Source organism: Corvus cornix, chromosome 12 (genome assembly GCF_000738735.6).
Source record: "Corvus cornix cornix isolate S_Up_H32 chromosome 12, ASM73873v5, whole genome shotgun sequence".
Taxonomy (NCBI): domain Eukaryota; kingdom Metazoa; phylum Chordata; class Aves; order Passeriformes; family Corvidae; genus Corvus; species Corvus cornix.
In genome coordinates, this window is record NC_046342.1 from 17,720,084 (window position 1) to 17,738,076 (window position 17,993).

General features: G+C 43.6%; 1 long non-coding RNA gene across 4 annotated transcripts in view; it reads left to right on the plus strand.

Annotated features, from left to right (window-relative positions):
• The window catches only part of LOC104683379, a 112,783-nt gene that overhangs the window by 58,225 nt on the left and 36,565 nt on the right, over positions 1 to 17,993 (plus strand). The gene's annotated exons all lie outside the window — the stretch shown is intronic.

Consider the following 17,993-nt stretch of genomic DNA (forward strand, 5'->3'; position numbering starts at 1 on the left):
TTAATCATGAGGTTATCTGGGGCCTTTAGAACAATAAGCATACACCCAAAAAGAGGAAATCTGTCTGTGTGTCTCAGGTGCAGAATGTTCTCCTGCTCAGGCCATGTCAACATTCAGAGGTGTTGCTTTTGGTAATCATTTCACATCACTTTGTTCAAACCTCCTTTCGTATTCCTGCTGAATAAAACTTCGTCAGAACTGAGAAGGGTTGAGAGTTGCAGAGTTCTGATGGGTTATCAGAGACATGCAACAAGAGAGGAAGGCAGGAGAAATCCTAAACCCTTTACCCAGCCCTGCCATATAGATCAATGTGGCTGCAGGAACTGAGTTTTTCGTTAACTTCATGAGCACTGTGTAACTTTACAGATTGTTTTCCCCAAATCCTGTGCATTAGTCATTAAAATCTCTCTGGTTTAGGCGGGTTTGGTGCCTCTCTGGTAGAGATCAGTTTCCAGAGGCAGCAGAAAGTAACAGATCACTTAGAGGGGGGTCTTGCATTATAATCTCTTAAATGAGATTGGTGAACAAGTATTGATCCCACACTGTTAGCTGATTGTGGCCTATTGAGCAGGGAGCCCTGGAAAGCTGTAATTTAGTTGGAGAATTCTACAAACACTCTATAATTTCTTTTCTGTTCCTGATGAGCTCAATAAAAACATTTCCACCCTAGACTTTGTAGACTGGTGGCTTACAGCCCATCAGTTCTGGTTTTATTTCAGATTTCTAGAAGATTAAACATAAGACTTCCAATGTTTTCAGCTTTGCGGCAGCAGTTGCAGTTTTCTCCTTTATTACGAAGTTCTTCTGATATTTAAATTTGAGGAGGTTTCAAGCACTTTCCTCCAGAAGAATCTTTCCTGTGGTGTTGTGAGTGCTGGGTTACTGTTTATGCACTAAACCCACTGCATAGTTAATTTCCTTAAAATGGATTTTTAGAGAATTCAGTTTATTAGTCTTGCTTTTTAATGTAACGGTATTTTATAGAACAACAGATAATTTATCACCACTGTGGCAGATTGCTGGGATGTGGCCGCTTTTTATCTTTGAAGATTTCATTCATTTTTGATTTAAAACATTTTTCCAATTCCCCCTCCCCATCCACAGAAATCCAATTTCTATTTTTGTCATCAGAGCACAATTTTAATAGGTAGGACTATCAAGAAATTAAGAAACACTTTCACTATTTTTATGTAAACCAGAATAAATTAGAAAGTACCATGTTACTAAGCTTGATGGAAAAAAAAAAGAGAATTTATTACTGGTTTTCTTCTTGATACATAAAATAACTTGACTTAAAAAAAAAAAACCGACCAAAAACATTTGTCCAGAGAAATCATGTCTAGTCTTTTCTTTCCCCAGAAGGCAGATGTTACAGTATTGTGATCACAAATGGGTCTGAATCTTAAATAGATGAGAGAGGAAAAGATAATTCATGATTTCTTAAAGAGCTGGCTTGGATAAATAAGAATTTGTTCTCTCTGGTGAAAAAAATCCCTTGTAAAAAGATCTCTAAACTTCCAAAAAGGCCTCTACGAAAAGTAGCAGAGATGAAATTTGGAAGTCTTAAGGCTGCTCTAAGATGAAACCCATCAAATTATAAATAGTTTAATGGTATTTTAATACATTACAGAGAAACAAAGAAGAAAGCTTTGGTTTTTGTTTCTCAATGGCCTTTTATTTTTAATCTTACCTGGGACATTTAATTAGGATTTTGTCAGTTGTAAAGACAACTTAACTGTAATTATGCAAATTTAAATAGAGGAATGTGCTGAGAAATGGAGCTGTAGATGGAATGAGTAATTTTTGAGGTGCTCTGACTAAATTCTGTCTCATGGTGACTCTTCAGCCGCTTTATTTGCCAACATTTCTTGTATTTCAGCGGTTTTGCTCCAAATTTCAAAAACCTAATGGTGCTCTGAAGATTCACAGGGCCATGTGTGTGGGTAAGGAGCTTCCTATTCAGCAATTCCTGAATTAACTTTGAGCTTATGTACACTCTTTAAAGAAAATTGGCTGTTGGACCAGAGTGGGGGCTGGCAAGGGGCTGGCAGGGGTTCTCTCCACCCACCAGCACCAACCAAGACATAGCAGGAGCCATGAAAATATAAAGACCATGTATGAATATTCATTAGTATGTCCTCATTTTGAGTTGATGTAGGAATAAACGCCAAACTCCAGACTTTACTATTTCCCAGTAAATCTGCTGCTTCTGGAGCATAATCTCTACTAGATAGGCACCAAACCCACCCAAACCAGAGAGATTTTAATAACTAATAAAAGGACTGTGGAAAAATAACCTGTAATGTTACGCAATGCTCATTATATGAACAGAAGTCTTCGGTCCTGGAGCTGCTGGGTTGGTCACACCAGCGCTGCTAAATCAGACAAAAGCAAGAATTTAGCCACGACTCCCACAAGTACTTTGGGATGAAAACGGTGTTTATGCACAAAGCTGGAAATTACCAGTTAATTTGGAATTGTTGCTTTGATTTAATTGTCAATCCAGCACCCACAGGAACAAAGCTGTTCTGGTCTTCGTGCTGCGGTCGTGCTCTCCAGCGGTTTCTCACTGTGTCTGTCCATGACAGCAGAATGTCCCTGCAGTGAGCCCGTGGGAGCCACCTGCGTTCCCAAAATGGATGAAGTGAGCCCAGTCTTTCCCATACCTTCCCTGGCTCGGGGACAGGAGGATCAGCGGAGATGCCGAGCCGGCGGGATGTGCCTTATCAGCTCACCGGGATGGCCTTTGGGAGCGGCAGGAGAGCTGGAACAAGCAAATGCTTATCAGCCATCAGCAGCACGAGGGAAAGACACCTCAGGCCCCACAGCCCTGCCCTCGGCAGGAAATGGGATTTCAGCCTCTGGTCCCACCAGGTCCTCTCTGGGAATGTGTCACACTTCATGTGCTGTGATTCCGGAGGCTCTGGCACTTTCTATTCAGGAATATCTCTGTGCAGTGATAAATGGATATGGATGGGACATTATTATCTACAGCTGCTTTACCTCAGTGACTGCTCCTGTGTCTCTTTCCCAGCTGATGTGGCCTTTTCTAATTCCTGGCTCTGTTCTTGATTCAGACCCTCTAATTTTTTTTCTGAGAACAGAAAACAAATTAGAGTTGCTGCTCCTTGAAAGTGAGAACTGATTGCCTCGTGTTTCACGCATCCTCGGGGTGTTCTGCACCTTTGCTCACTGCAAAAGGAGGGAAGAAAACACAACAAAAATCTATTTGGAACAGCGTAAGAAAAACCGTCCTCATGACCCCTGTAAAGATGGCAATGTTTCAATCTGAAATGGATTGCAGACCATAAAAATTATGAACAGGTGAACTCTGCCTGTAGTACTGAGTGCTGCCCATGCATGCAGCAGTAAATGCTGACCTCCTCACTCTGTAAAGATAAGAACTTCAGCTGCATTTGTGGATGGTGAGGAATGATGTGCTCATAACCAGATCTCTGTAATAGGGAGCACACAGTTCACACCGAGCCCACTGCTGGGAGCTCTCAGATGCTGTTGGAGCAGCAGCCACCCTTTTACAGGTGTGAACTGCAGAAACAGGCGTCAAACTTGGTGGGAAGTAGTAATAAAAGGCAAATAAACCCAAGATGGGAGCTATTTACCCATTTATTTAGTTCGGGTAATTCCCAGGGCTGAAGATGAGATCTACAGCTGGCATGAAGTGAGAACCCTCTTGTCTTTAGTTTGCTCTTGCTGTGGAGTTACCAAGGAAGTTTAACTCCTACCTGGGCTAGGAACTGAAAATCAGGAGCTTGGTTGTTATGTAGCCTCACCTAAAAAACCCCATGTTTGCTTTGGTCTAAATTAAGGAGGTTTCTTTGGGAGGAAATTTGGCTGAATGACAGTCGGGGTGCTCCACAAGGAGCTGAGCTGTGCTGCCTCCTGGGAGAACAAATATGGACCATGATACTTCAACCTTTCTGTTAGGAATTGAAGTAGGTGATTGGTTTAATGGTATCACAATGTACTACTCACCAGTAGTAAAGGTGTTGTAAAGTAGATGCTGGTAGGCAGAATATTTAGAGAAAATGAAGGTTTGGTGAGAGGCTGCTAAACAAATATTTATCATTTGTTTTCCCCACTGCCACTAATGTTCCATCTGCTGGTTATGAATATGCAGGTAACAATAATTTCCTGCATCTCAGGATGGAGTAATTAGCGTCCTGAAGGACTCAGAATAGTGGGAGCTGGCTCCTAGGCCAGGCTAGCCAGCGTGGGAGGGGTTGTTCCTGCAGAGCAGGGCTGTGTTTGCAGAGGGAATGATATCCCAGTGGGATCCAGATCCAGGCACGTCCTGCACGTGCTGCTGCCCTTTCCATGCCTGTGTCTTGTGCCATGGGTCTCCCAAACAGTTGTGAGCCGGTCTTAGAGGTGGGAATTATCCCAGTGTGTGTGTTTAGCAATAAGATTATCCATCTACTGTTAATCTTGTTATTTTGGTCCGTTAATGCACTAAGAGAATCTTTCCAGCTAACTCAAAAATACCGAGTAAATTCTAGGCAAGGAGCAAGTGTGGGTGTTCCGTAGCTCTGACATTTTCCCTGGTCTCTGGCATTTTGTCCATTTCTATATATCATCACCATGACTACAGTGGGAATGTCTAAGAGAACTCCAGGATCAATCTGACAGCACCTCCTTAGAAGTACTTAAAATCATGTAATTAAGTAAGAAAATGCAGCTGATTGAGGAGGTTAGAGCTGCCTCGCAGAAGATTACAGCACATTTCATGATTAACAATCAGAACATTCTTTGCCAAACCTCTGCCTAATTTAGCAGACCGAGGTTTCAGCTGAGGCTCTGCTCTTAATGCTGCAAGGAGGGAGGGAGAAGGGCAATTTCCCACCATTTTCACTGCTTTCCTGGTGTTTACTCCAGTGTCAGTCTCTTTCCAGTTTTGCTGCCTGGGTTAACTGACTTAACAGAAGTACTGAAAAGGCAAAAAGGTCAGCGTTGCTGATCACAGCGCTGTAATTCCCTTCAGTCTCTTGGCAGTTGATAATTAGGATGGAGAAATAGGATAAAAACAAATCATTTTAGTGACAAAGCTCTGCACCCATCAGTTAATGTGCCAAAATTCATCTTTTCTCTAAAATTATAGGTTGGTTTCAGAGATAAACTTGTGTTTATTTACTGGCAAACACATTTCTGTGGAATTCTGGAGGTAAGCTGTTGGAGAGAAAGAAAAATAATTCATGTGTGGAATACAGGGGTGTTATTTAGAGTTTTCAAGAGAAAATGTTGTTTTGGTATGTCAACTCATAGAATGGTTAGGGTTGGAAGGGATCTTAAGGATCAGAATGGATCAGAGATAAGAATCATTTGAAGGAGGTGACAGCATGAAAGGGATCCTGAGAGTCAATCCCTGTGGTAAATTGTCCAGGGAGTTTTCCTGTGAAATCTGCTGGGTTTGAGACTGCTGTCAGTGAGAGGACAGTGCTGCTGCTAAAGCAACTCCATTTCTCTTTGCACTGCACACCTGCACAGACATTTATAGACGGCATCGTTAGGGAAAGCTGGAGTTTGAAACCACACCTGAAAGTGTGGTTTTTCTGAAGGATGTCTAATGTGACACTGTGGCAGGGGGAAGAAAGGTCCTTAACCACAGTTTAGCTCAATGCCAGGTACTTTTACCTTCCTTCTGTCAGTTTTTGATTCATTATTGTCCATACAGTTCTGGCCACGTTCCCTAGGCTTTGTTGCCTTAAAATATACATATATATATATATGTGAAAATGAATATGTAAATTGCCACCTATTTTCTTGGCAGCCTTCAAAAAAACTTCGCTACTTCTTGGCTCATTTTGCCTTCCATGGTAACTGAGTCCATGTCAATCTCCACGTTTTTCTGGGAAAGTTTTTTAACTTTTCCTCCATCACTCGGTCGTGTGCCCACGTCGTGAATTACAGGAAAAGAAAATATTCCTGTTGTTTAATTCCTCTCTCTACACCCCCACTAAACGTGAGGGTTTTTTTCTTTTTTTGATATATGTATTATGTAGAAGTGTGTTAAAGGTCGGAGAGAAACTGGAAGTGCTGCATAGAAGGTTTAAAAAAGGAAGAACTTCTTATTTTCTATGAACATTTTTCCACAGAATAAATATCAACTGCATTCAAGGGCAGGAGCCCTGAGAAAAAGGAGAGTCAACACATGCAGCGATGGAATTGGGATTTTTTGCACCCAGATCCTTTGAGGGAATAAGGTTTTTTTATCTTAATGTTTGTGGTGAATACTGGTTTCAATTGCATCTCCTTTTGAATATACCATGCAGAGTTTTGCAGCATTTTAAGGACTTTTTTGCTTTCACATAAAAATTAATAATTGCAGCCATCATGGGGAAAACCAGCAAGTTTTCCCCCAACAATACAGTACAGATTTAAATTTCCAAGTCCTTTAAAAATGGATAATGCATGGCGTTTGCATCTTTATTCTCCTATTGCAAAATGCAGCATGATTTGTGGAGGGAATTGAAATCAAAAATACATTCCTGGTCCTAGAGGCCTGGTTTGAGTGTAAATAGAGTCGAAAAAGTCCTGTGCTTATGTTTGCACGTCCCAGTTGTGGAAAAGCTGGTGATGAATCTGACGTTTCTTTCTTAAAAACTCTTGGGGAAACACTGGCACAGATATCATTATTAGCATTTGTTAAACCAGAGCAAAAAATACTCTTTACACAAGAGCTGCTGCTGGAATGATCAAATATCTGCATTGCTGCAGGTCAAAATGTGCAAATTAACAGGAATATTCAAGTATTAAATCACTGCCAGGGAATGGCAAAAGGTTTGCAGCAAACAGAGGCTGTGTGGTGTTTTTATCCAGCAGCCTGGCTGAATGACAGGATGATGTGCAGTCCGGAGGAATTATTGACTCAAAGGAGAAGAACATGAAGCAGGCATTTAAAATTCAAGTCTGTAATTAACTTACTTCAAAATGATCTTGCAGGATTTATATTGCCAAGGGTTGTGGGGCTGAAAAGCTGGAATTTTACTACTGAGCAGGCATGGCTCAGGTACAGAGTTAATCTGAAGGGGAAAACACTTCAGTGTTTGGAATTCACGATGCTTGTAATGAAATAAAGGAGAAGAAGCTGCAAAACAGGGCATGTGACAGACATTATCTAACTGTGTGTGTGCTGAGAGGGTGAGAGGAATCAGCATTTCTTGTCAGGTTAAAGCAACAAAATGAGAATCTTGCAGAAAAGTTCCTCGCTGCGAACAAGCCTGTAAGTTTGAGATAAAAATAGGTAGGGATGTGGATGTAACTCCAAATTATGTAAGCTGCTTTAATGCACGGATTTCAGTCCTTTTTGAGGCAGAGAAGCTTGATGCTTACACCAAGTTTTGATATTGGGTGGGTGCTGTTTAGGTTGTTCTGTAATTCTGTTCCCTCTTACGATGCAGTCTTTAATTTCAGCACATTTGTCCTTTTCCAGCCATGGGGCCAAATGCCAGAAAATCTGAATGTACCCTGCTTGTCCTACAAGAGGGAGCTGGTTCCATGCAAGGCCAGGTTGGGTGGGCAGCATGAGGGGCATTCTTGGGGTTGGAATTGGATGGTCATTAAAGTCCATTCCAACCCCAAGAATTCTATATTTCTGTGAAAAGATGCTTTGCTTGCTCAAGGCATTAATGCAAAAGAGAAAAAAGAATCTTAACAACGTATTTCATTCTTGCTCATGGCATCTCCTTTCTATGAGTGTTTACATCCTTACCTGTACCTGAGGAGTGCTGGGTGGAAATTGGCCTTCCAAGAATATGGGAAAAGCTATAACTTTGCATGGTTTTCCCCTAAATAATCCTATTCTCCTCCTGGAAAACAAATTATCTTCAAGCTCTACCTTCATTTCAGACTACTGAAGATGCATGAACTTGTAATGTTTTCCCCAGTGTTGCCTTTTTAGCTGATATTATCCCAGAGTGTTGTAAAAATCTTGAGAATACATTTTCAGATTGCAAAATTGCAGCACTCTGTTTCAGATGTGTTGAAATGTTGTGTTCCAGCACCAGTAAACGGCTCTTTGCAGTTTTTAAACAAGATGTGAATCCTGACATGTTTCTGGTACTTCTGTTTTGATTAGTCAGAATTACCCAACAACAACAACAAAAATATTCTGCCAGGGAGTTTTTGGTTGTCCTGTTCTGCTTTTTTTTTTTTTTTTTAAAGTGTAATTTTTCATCCATCTGGCTGCTGCTAGCCTTATCCTTGGATTTGTGCCTCTCATACAAGAGTGACTGATTTGAAGTATTTTTATTGTCAGCCCAGCTGCCCTGCAGTTCCTGGGTCAATTGGTGAGAAATGCCATTCCTGACCTAGAGGTGTGGCTCTCAGAAGAATTGCCTGGGGATCACAGAGGGAGGGAATGTGATTTTAAGCTATTTTTAGGCTTCCAGATCTACTTTGCTGAGTGAAAGTAAGAATAAGCCTGAATGTGGTGGTTCCAGTCCTCATCATGCTTCATCCTTCCTCTGTTTCTTTCAAAGTATTTGGGAGGGGATGGATGGTCCTGGTCATTTCACAGAATCCCAGAAGATTTGGGTTGGGGGTGACCTTAAAACCCATCCAGTGCCACCCTCTACCATGGGCACGGACACCTTCCACTCTCCCAGATTGCTCCAAATCCCATCCAGCCTGGCCTTGGACACTGCCAGGGATGGGGCATCACCAGCCCTATCCCAGTGTGGGATTTTCTTTATGGCAAAGTGAACCCTGAGAAGAAATCAAGCCCTTATTTTAGCCAATGTATGGAAACTTTGCTGGAAACCTGAGCCCCACATCATCCTCCCCATCCAATCTGACATTTTCCAGATTTGCATTTTAGTTACATTCTGAATTGGTTCCTTAGGTCCCTCCTTACTCCGTATTTCCACAGGTAGTGCTGGAATGGGGATGAAGTAACTCCTGTGGAACAGATGAGAAACTTGAAATTTGATGTGCCTGTTTCACTCACAATTTTATGCAGAACAGCTCATGAGATTCTTTTGGGCTTTTCTAATTATTCCCAGCAGGTTGCCAGTGTGCATTTGTGTAACGAGTAGGTGGGATAGCACCTTCCAGAAAAAAATGTGTGCACTTGGACATTTGCTCAAACAAAGCTTCTAAAAATGTCCAAAAATCCAAATTTATTGAAAGTCAGGGTCAGAACTGAGTACCAGCAACCTGACACTGCTTCTTAAGCCTTTGCTGCAACAGGAATGGGAAGATGAGAGATGACTTAATCAGTGAGTTGCTAATTTACCTTTAATCAATAACATCCTTAATAAGTCCATGTTATCAGAGGCTAAACCATAAATTGCTCTGCTGCCTCCCATTACAGCGCAGCAATCAGCGTTCACACCATTAATAAAATAGCTCTAAATTTCATTATCATCTCCTGCAACGAGCTTGTGTTCACCTCTGGCTTGAGTTCTTTCAGTTGTCCTCAATTGTCACAGCAACAGGGACTCTCTCCCAGGCCTTTCCATGGGATTTTATTTCAGGCTGGAAGGGGAATTTAATTGATGCTTTCCTGGTCCTCAGACTTGCCTCATCCATGTGGCTCACACATGAATTTCCAATTCAATTTCACTCTCAAATGGGAACAGCCACAAATCCAAATGCCTTGCTGAAGCTGCACAAAGTGAATTATGTGGATAACAATATTTCATCAGGCTTGGAAAGTGGCTGTGTTTTGTCCAAAGCAGTGAAACTGTGTAAATGAATCTCCAAGTCACTGTAATATTCATGACTTGGATCTCATGCTTTAGAAGCCGGGGGACAGGGGGACAGAGCAGGGAATTGCTTCTTACCTTGGTGGAATTCTTCTTTTATTTAAGCCTGCAAATAATATTTAAGAAAAATATAAAACCCTTCGTAGGTTTAAGTAATTTCAAATATTTTCTGTCAAAGCTGGTGAGGGCTAGTCCTCTCTGGCCTTCTGCTCCTTGGAATTTCTATTCTTCAAGGGTTTCATTCAAACCCTGGGATTACCTTGGCCACAGTGGGCTTTGGGTCATCATTTGGGGTCTCTCACAACCTTTGGCCAGTTGTGCCACAGTTGATTGTCCTGGCCATGGCTGCCAACCCTCTTTTTCTGTGTTTATTGTCCTTTAATTCCTCTTCCTCTATCCAGATGGTCCCATTTGCTCTCATTAGCACTACAATTCCTCCCTACTTCGAGGAGCTTTGAGGGATAATCTTCAGAAACAAGCTAAGTACAAAAAGAAAAATAAAATAATAAAAGAAACCCACCTCCACAATATTTTAAAGCATTTTGGTCTTGCTTTCTTTAATTGCATTTCAGTTAACAAATGAATAAGCAGCTCTGTCGGTTATGTCTGTCTTGCTCAATGAGTAACGTGGTGTAATAAGTAAGAGTAAGGTTTTCTTTAAATGTTTCAAAACCTTGTATCATCAATAGTCTTTTTTTTCCTGCTTTTTCTCAGCAGTCCTGAATTCAATAAGGCTTTAGTGGGAGCCAGTCTGACCAGCACGTGATGCTTTATCAGAGACATCTCAGTTCTCTCTGCTTTCCTTTCCCAAATGATTTCCTAAAGTAGTTTTGGGTTGAGGTTTACAAAATGCAGCTTCCTATACTTTCTAGGAATTCCTATTGATGTTTGTGTGATACTTGATGGAAATATTTCACCTCCAGATTCACCAGGTTTCTCAGGACCCCGTACTCTGAGTGCTGTGTTGTAACAGCAACAGAGAGTTTTGAATGTTTGTTGCAAATTGCAGGCTTCTGATGGGCAAAAAGTGATGTTGTTATAATAATTGTTAAACACCAAATATTTTCAGCTCTTGCACTGTGAACTTGCATTGGCAGCTAGGTGGATTGCAGCTTTGGGAATGCAGAAGGGCTCAGCCCCGGTCTATTTCTGTCAGCTCACTCACCAAACAACCTTCGGGCATAGATGAATGTTCAAATATCATGTAGGGGATGTCAGCCCAAATCCAGAATTTGTGGTGGGAATCCTGCTGCCACCTGCTGTCAGATGAGGAATTGGGTGTTTCCCTGCAGAATCTCTGATTCTGACTGATTTTTAATTTTTATAAATTAGCTTTTAATTTTCAAATTTTTACTAATCATCAGATTTCAAACTCTTTGCATTTCCTCTCTTAAGAAAACATTCGTTTCATAACTTCTAATTTGTTTTCTTATCATAGCAGGTCTGTTGAACATCTGTTTGGCATTTTATTTTTAATATTTCCATAAACTGCAAGTGTGGGTAAATTGCAGGGTGTGATGTTGATGGCTTGCATTTATTGCAGTGGGATGAGTGGAAGTGGAGGGCTCATCAGCAAGGGAATTTGTGTCTATGATTTTGTATCCCAAAGCATTTAAACACAACTTTAAGACAGCCAGATGTTGGCTTAAATGGAGCATTTCCAACGTGACTCAGAAATGTTTCTGTCTGCAGTTTGTGTTTGGGCTGGAGGATTGGCAGAGAGAGGGGGGAGCCTGTGGGGGAGAAGGAAGAGCTCCTGTTGTGGCAAGGGGTGGATAATGCCATGTTTTCAGGAGGATGGAGCTGATATCTGAGCCAAAGAATAGCTCTGATCCCACTGATTTCAGGCCTCGAGTCAGTGTGGGTGGGTGCAGAGAGCACCCGAGTTCCCAGATACAGAGGGTGTTAACTGTCCTTTGAGTTCCACTTTCAAACACGATCCCAATAATTTTACCTGTTTATACAGGCCTTGCTGAGTGTTATCTTACTATAGATACACTCTAAAACCTCTCCAACACTCTGACCACTCATGCTGCTCTAAAACTTTGCCCAGGAGGTGCAGGGTCCCTGAACCAGGATAATCTGTAACTGGGAGTGCTTCTGTTGTAAGGAGCTCACATTAGAGCTCTGCTATATCTTCACTTCTTTGTGGTTACAAACCACCTCTTTCTAACCAGAACTGATAAGCAGCAATGGTTTTACACCCAGACCAAGCCCAGCTATGTCAAAATGAAGATCCTGCTGGATCCTGCTTCACGTATGTTTGAAAGCAGAAGTCGCAGAAGTCACGTTCCTCAGGTGTGGAAGTCATTTTGAAATCGTCACCTGAAGACAGTAAATCTGCAGCAGGATGAAGCCCTGGGTTTCCTTATTGTCCATCACTAGAAAGACACAAATTCAGTTGGAACTGGTCAGAATTTCTTTCCCTGCCTGCCGTTCTTGTGGAAAGGTAATGCTGACCAAATCCCACTTTCCTGACAAAGCAATGCTAAATACTCAAGAAAGCTCTGCTTCTCTTACAGGGAGAAAGGTGTTTAGATAAACATTAGGTAATTTTTGGCAGTGATCCAAATACCATGAGAAGCTCCTCAGCATCCCTGATGAACCCATGTTCAGTTGCCCAGCAGGAGAGGGGGCTCAGAGCTTGATGGCTCCAGAGCAATTTAAGAGAGGTGCCAGAGCTAATGGAAGTCTCACAGATGATTCACATTTGAGAGTTGCCCTTTCGATGTCCCTTTTGAATGATTTCCCTAAGTCCTGTAGGGCTGATGCCCGTGGCTGACCCTGCCTGCTGCCCAGCTGAGGGCTGTCCGGTGGGTCACTGTCCCTCAGTGGTGCCCAGGGGACAGCTCTTCCTGATGAGCTTCCATCAGCAGCTGGCAGCTGCCTGCTGGGAGGGGATTTGTTTGCTCTCTGTTTGTTTTGTTAGGACGCATTAGCAGCGTTTGGGCACGTTCCTTCTGTGTAATGCTGCTGTTAATCATTGTTTTCGGGCTGACATTGCAGCTGTCCTGCCCTGCTGCTGTGAATGCTGTGCCCTGCTCATGGCACTGCTCACTCTGCCAGCACTGCTTGCTCACAGTGACACTCGGGCCTTTTTCTTACCTAGAGGGAAGTGGGTCTTTATGGGGAGGTGCAAATGGAGCTGCGGTTCCATGGAAACTGCATCCTCCAACTCATTTCTTCAGTGCTCACTCTCTGAAAGTTTCCACCAGCCTGTAGGACTGACTGGTTCCCACACACATTATCCAAGGGGTAGCAGCAGTCAAGACAATTCATTTCATGTGGGCAGTATTCCCTTTTATTGGATACAGCAATCTCTTGCCACAGTCCTTATTGCCTTCAGACCGAGGCTTCCCTGCCCTTTGCTGGGGTACCGTGTTGAGTAGAGGTGGGAGGGCAACTTCTGCACCAGCCTGGCTTCCTGTACCACCCAAAACCAACTCATTTACTGCTATGAGCTGCTGTTTGGCTACCACTGTGCCAGCAGGTCCTTTCCAACTCAGAATATCCTGCAATGCTGTGATAGAAGGTAGCACTGATGACCTGTCTAAAATAAAGGAAGGCTTAGCTGGGAGTGCTGGCTTTGGGGGTAACCTGTGCAGATCCCTGCTGTGCAGGCACGAGAAGTCTGAGTACAGGCAGTATTTAAGTTTAGTGCTGCTCGTGAGCAGTTATCACTGGTAAATGCTCACCTGCTCAGGAGTTCCACACCTGTGGTTAACAGGCAACACTGGGTTTGTTTCAGCTACTTCAGGTTTTCATCCCAGTGAATGCAGAATGTGTTTCCCAGTGCCTTCCCCATTTTCCTCAGGAACAGCAGATCCCTGCACCAAGCCTCTGTCCTTCCACTCTCCTGGTGCTGATCAGGCTGAGTTCATTGTGTTGTATTTTGGTATTTGTGTCTCTGGTCAGACAGTGCCTTAGGCCCGCCACCCAAATCTTGGCTTGCTTTCGTCTCTTAGCTCTAACACCCACTATCAAGGAGCACTTATTCTGTCTTTTAAACAAAGAAGTGGGACATAAATCCAGGAGATGAAAAGGGCAGTGATAACAAGGTGGGTTCAGCACTGGCTTTGTCCATGAGGTGGGTGGATGGGTGGGTGGATGTCCCATCCTGCTCATAGCATCAGTCACTGTTGTATCAGGACATCAGCATATTCCTACACTGAGGGGTTTAAGCTAAAATGAACTGCAAAGTGCTGCAAATCTGTACTGAATTCATCTTTGAGGCAATCCAGGCATGATCTAGAGCTCCTTGAAGCCATTGAAAATGCTGCCTTTGGCTTCAGCAGATTTGGATGGGACCCTGAAACCTGGAGGAGCTCAGCTCTTTTGTGTGGTTATCTTAACAAATAAAGCTGAAACGAGAGAATCTGCTGGTGTTAGAGATGGAAGGTGCTATTTAAACAGAGAAAGAATCTCCCTTCTTTGCCTTTTAGGCTCTGATTTCTGATGGTCACTATAGCAACAGGAACCAAAGAGATGAAGAACTGGAAAACATGCACTTCACTATGACAAGTTCAATTTACAGCCAGCTCAGCAATGTAACAAATCTGTGTCATATTTAATGAGAAGCTGTGCACAGGTAACGGAGCAGCGGAAGGTTGAGATGTGCCACGAGGTGGGGAAACATGAGTTTGACTACATGCTAATGAGTCCTCCTCATTAAAGACCTCAGGATGAACGAAACGTTGTGATGGAGCCTGGACTTCTGTCAAAACAGCTCGAATCAGCCAGGGAGAACACAAATTTTACATTTTGGGGTTTTTAACTCAGCGTTTTTGATGCTCTGGGGGTCTCTGGGTGTGGCAGCAGTGGGGCTGGGGCTCTGGGCTTCAGCAGGACTGCAGCGCCTTGGCACAGACCTGGGCTCACGCTCTGTGTCAGTGGAGCAGCAGCCTGGATCCCAGAGGGATCAGGGCATTTCCAAAAGTAATTCACTCCTACAAATAACTAATCTGTGAAAACATGGTCCAAAGGCATCTCTTGCTTTGGAGACAAAGGCACTTAAAGGTTGCAGCCCCGAGTGCTGGGGCAGCTGTGAGCTCCCAGTGCTGGGGACAGGACAGGGCTGCCCAAAGAGCAGGATTAAGAGCTTGGAAAATCTGCCTTGAATATATTTGGTGTCTATCACACCTTGATTGTTTGGGCTGTCTTATACCATGAGCTGTTGTGGGCTTTGGTGGAGAATGGTTCTGCTTGAAGGAAATCAGGTGTGTGGGTTGCAGGGGGGGCACTGGGTCTGTGCCCATGACTGTGGGGTTCTGGTTATTGCATCTCCCCCAACAAAATTTTCTTCTTTTTTTTTTTTTTTTTTTTTTTTTTTCTCCTTTTTCTTTCCCCCTCCTGCCGACAGCATGATTTTTCTCTTTGCTGATTAGGCCATTCTGTGTGTTTTTGACTGTTCTCTCCAGCACATCTCTCCTGCCTGTCCAACCCCCTTTTCCTCTCAGTCTCTGTGTGCTCCCTGCTGTGATATGAGCACTACAGATCAAGAGGACAATCAGCTGGAGAACAATATGACAGCAGGTGGGGATTATTCTCTCCCTTCTGATGTGACTCAAATACGTGTCAGTCACCAAACAAAGCCCTGTTTCAGTTTAGAGGCAAAAATAGATTGGTACATGGGTAAATCAGCAACAATAGATTTTTTTTTTCTCTCCACAAATCTGCATTTTTTTTCCCCTAATGCTGCTTTTATGCATCTGACTTTTAGCAGCTGTGATTTCTGTTCCTGGTGAATGTACATGGACTTTATTCAACTAGATCAAGCACTTTTGTGTCAGTAATTACTGTGATGGAGCAGTTCAGTGCTGGGCGAGGTTGTGCATGCTGTTAATATGCCTTACTAGTGGGTCTGTGCTTGTGCAGAGTCTTTATAGGGTAAGGAGTATAATCAGAAGATAAAGTGGATTCTGTGTGAACAAGATTAGCCAAAAAAAGAGGTTTAAAAGGTTTGCAGGACAGCAAGCTTGCCTTCAAACCATCAGTCTAGCAGATGTGAGGACCTGGGTGAACTGAATCAGCCTAATCCCATGTACAGCCTCTCTCTTGCTGTCTTAGCACTGCCAAAACTTAACAGCACTGGACTCTCTCTGGAGCTGAGGAACCTCTCTCTGTGGGTTAGAAGATGCACACTGTGCATTTGGGGTTGGATGAGGGAGGAGGCAGCAGCATCCCACCATCCCAGCACAGTGTCTGGTGCTGCTGTACCTGTGATTATTGCCCTCCTTCATCTGCGCTTCGTAACTCGGCTCCTTTCCATTTCCATGCCTTGTTTGTCCATGGAAATGCTGCTGTTTCTCCCAGATGTTGCTCTTTTCTTCCTGCCATGTCTCTGCAGCCTGCTCTTCCCCTTGTGTTTGGGTGAGTGCTCCTTTCTCAGGAGTACTCCCAGTGTCACCTCCCTGTCCCACTCACTGGAGCAGCCAAGGTGCTTCTCACTCTGCCTGACTTTACCACCTCGACTCTGCTTTCTCATTTTCCACTCCATCACACTCAAATTCCTTATTCTCCCTTTTATTTTCCTTCAAAGTCTTCTCTTTCCTATTTTATTATTAGAATTTTTCATGTCTCCTGCCTCCTTTTTGTTCCTCTTCATCAGCGTTGCTGCTTTTCTCCCATGGAAGTTTCAGACATTGCTCAGAAATGCTCCCCTTGCCCTTTGAATTAATGGTTTGATTTCCTTCCTCTTCTCTAGTCCATGCCCTGGTGAACATTTGTTGATTTTACCTTACCTAATGAGCGTTTGATGTACTTAAATAATCACTGGAGCGTTGGTTGGGACCCCATGTGTCCCCTTTCCTGGATGAATGCTCTGAAGAGGGGTCAGATGGTGATGATATAAAAAAAAACAGTAAAAAAAGTTCACTCTACATGGCACAACAAATCTTTAGTTGTCCTCTCCAAAGTGGAACAGCTTCAGCACAGCCTGCAGGCTGGCAGCCAGGGCTGTCTTTTGGGAAACTGGAGATATTTTGAGTCCAGCAGCAGAGAGAACAGAGCCCAAACTGCTGAGCTATTAGCTGAAAGCAGCTCTGCTGTAACACACCACTGATCTCCCTCCCTCTTCTCATGTCTTAAGGAAAGGTCTTGGCTCCGTGATGTGAGGAGCTGGCTCAGTCCTGCGTGTCCTAAACGGAGCAGTGAGCTCCCTGCCCTCTGCAGCCACCCTTTAGTCCCCTCTCCCTGCTCAGGGCTGGCTGCTGGCTCAGCAGCAGCTCCTGTAGGTCACAGGTTTGGGTCTGCCCAGCCCTTGTGTCCCCTGGGGAGCATCCAGGGGGGCAGGGTCTCTGCTGGGCCACGGCTCTGTCCTGGATCCAGCCCAGGGAGGATGCTGTGCTGAGCTCGTGTTCTGGTTTCAGGGCAGGCTTAGTGCTGTCTGCAGCCTCGTGGATTTGGGGTTGGATGTTGCTGGCAATGCAGGGATGTTCCTCAGGTTAACTGGCTGCTGCGTCTCAGCTCCTGGCTCTCAACCCTAAGAAGCCCTGGGCTGGACACCCTGAGGCTGTCCATTGTCCAGCCCCATCCCCTGCTCAGGAATGGCAGTTCTGCTTCTCCCTGCACCCCCAGCCTTGGGACAGTAGCTCTGTGCCCTTTGCCACTGTCCCTTTTCCCTCTCAGGACCAAACCCTGTGACTCCTTTAAATCTGCCAAGGACTGAGGCAGATTCCAGGGGTGGGTTGGGTGTTAAGGCAGAGGCTCCTGGTCGGGGGAAATCCACATTCTCTATCGATGTCTGCTCTGCTTTTATCTCTACTTGACATTTTCTCTTTCCCACACTGTGATCCTCAGCCTGAAATAATTGAAAAGCAATATAAAGTGTCTTATTTATCTTTGTTCAAGATACCAGCTTGTTCCACCCTTAAATTCTCAGCGGACTCGGGGGCAGATCCTTTCAAAGCACTGCTTTATTTTTGGGAGAGCAGTACAAGGTTTTCTAATGTCTATAAAACTTGGGATTGCTTTCTGCAGACTTCAAACAGGTGATCATGCAGCCCTCCAATCTCTCACTTCTTTATGGGGTGTCATCTTGCACCTCTCTAATTTTAATGATTTTTAAAGTGCTGCTTCTCTGCTGTACTTTCTTTTTGCCAAGACCTAACTGCAACTTGTTTGCTGCAGGCTCAGGACTTGGCAGACCTTATCTTCCTGCCATAAATTTTTGGGATCAAAGCAACTTTGTCTTTAAAAACTCAATAGCTATTGAATTGTTTTATTTTTATTAAGAGACTTGAAAACATAATCACCCCAGCAATAATCTAAATG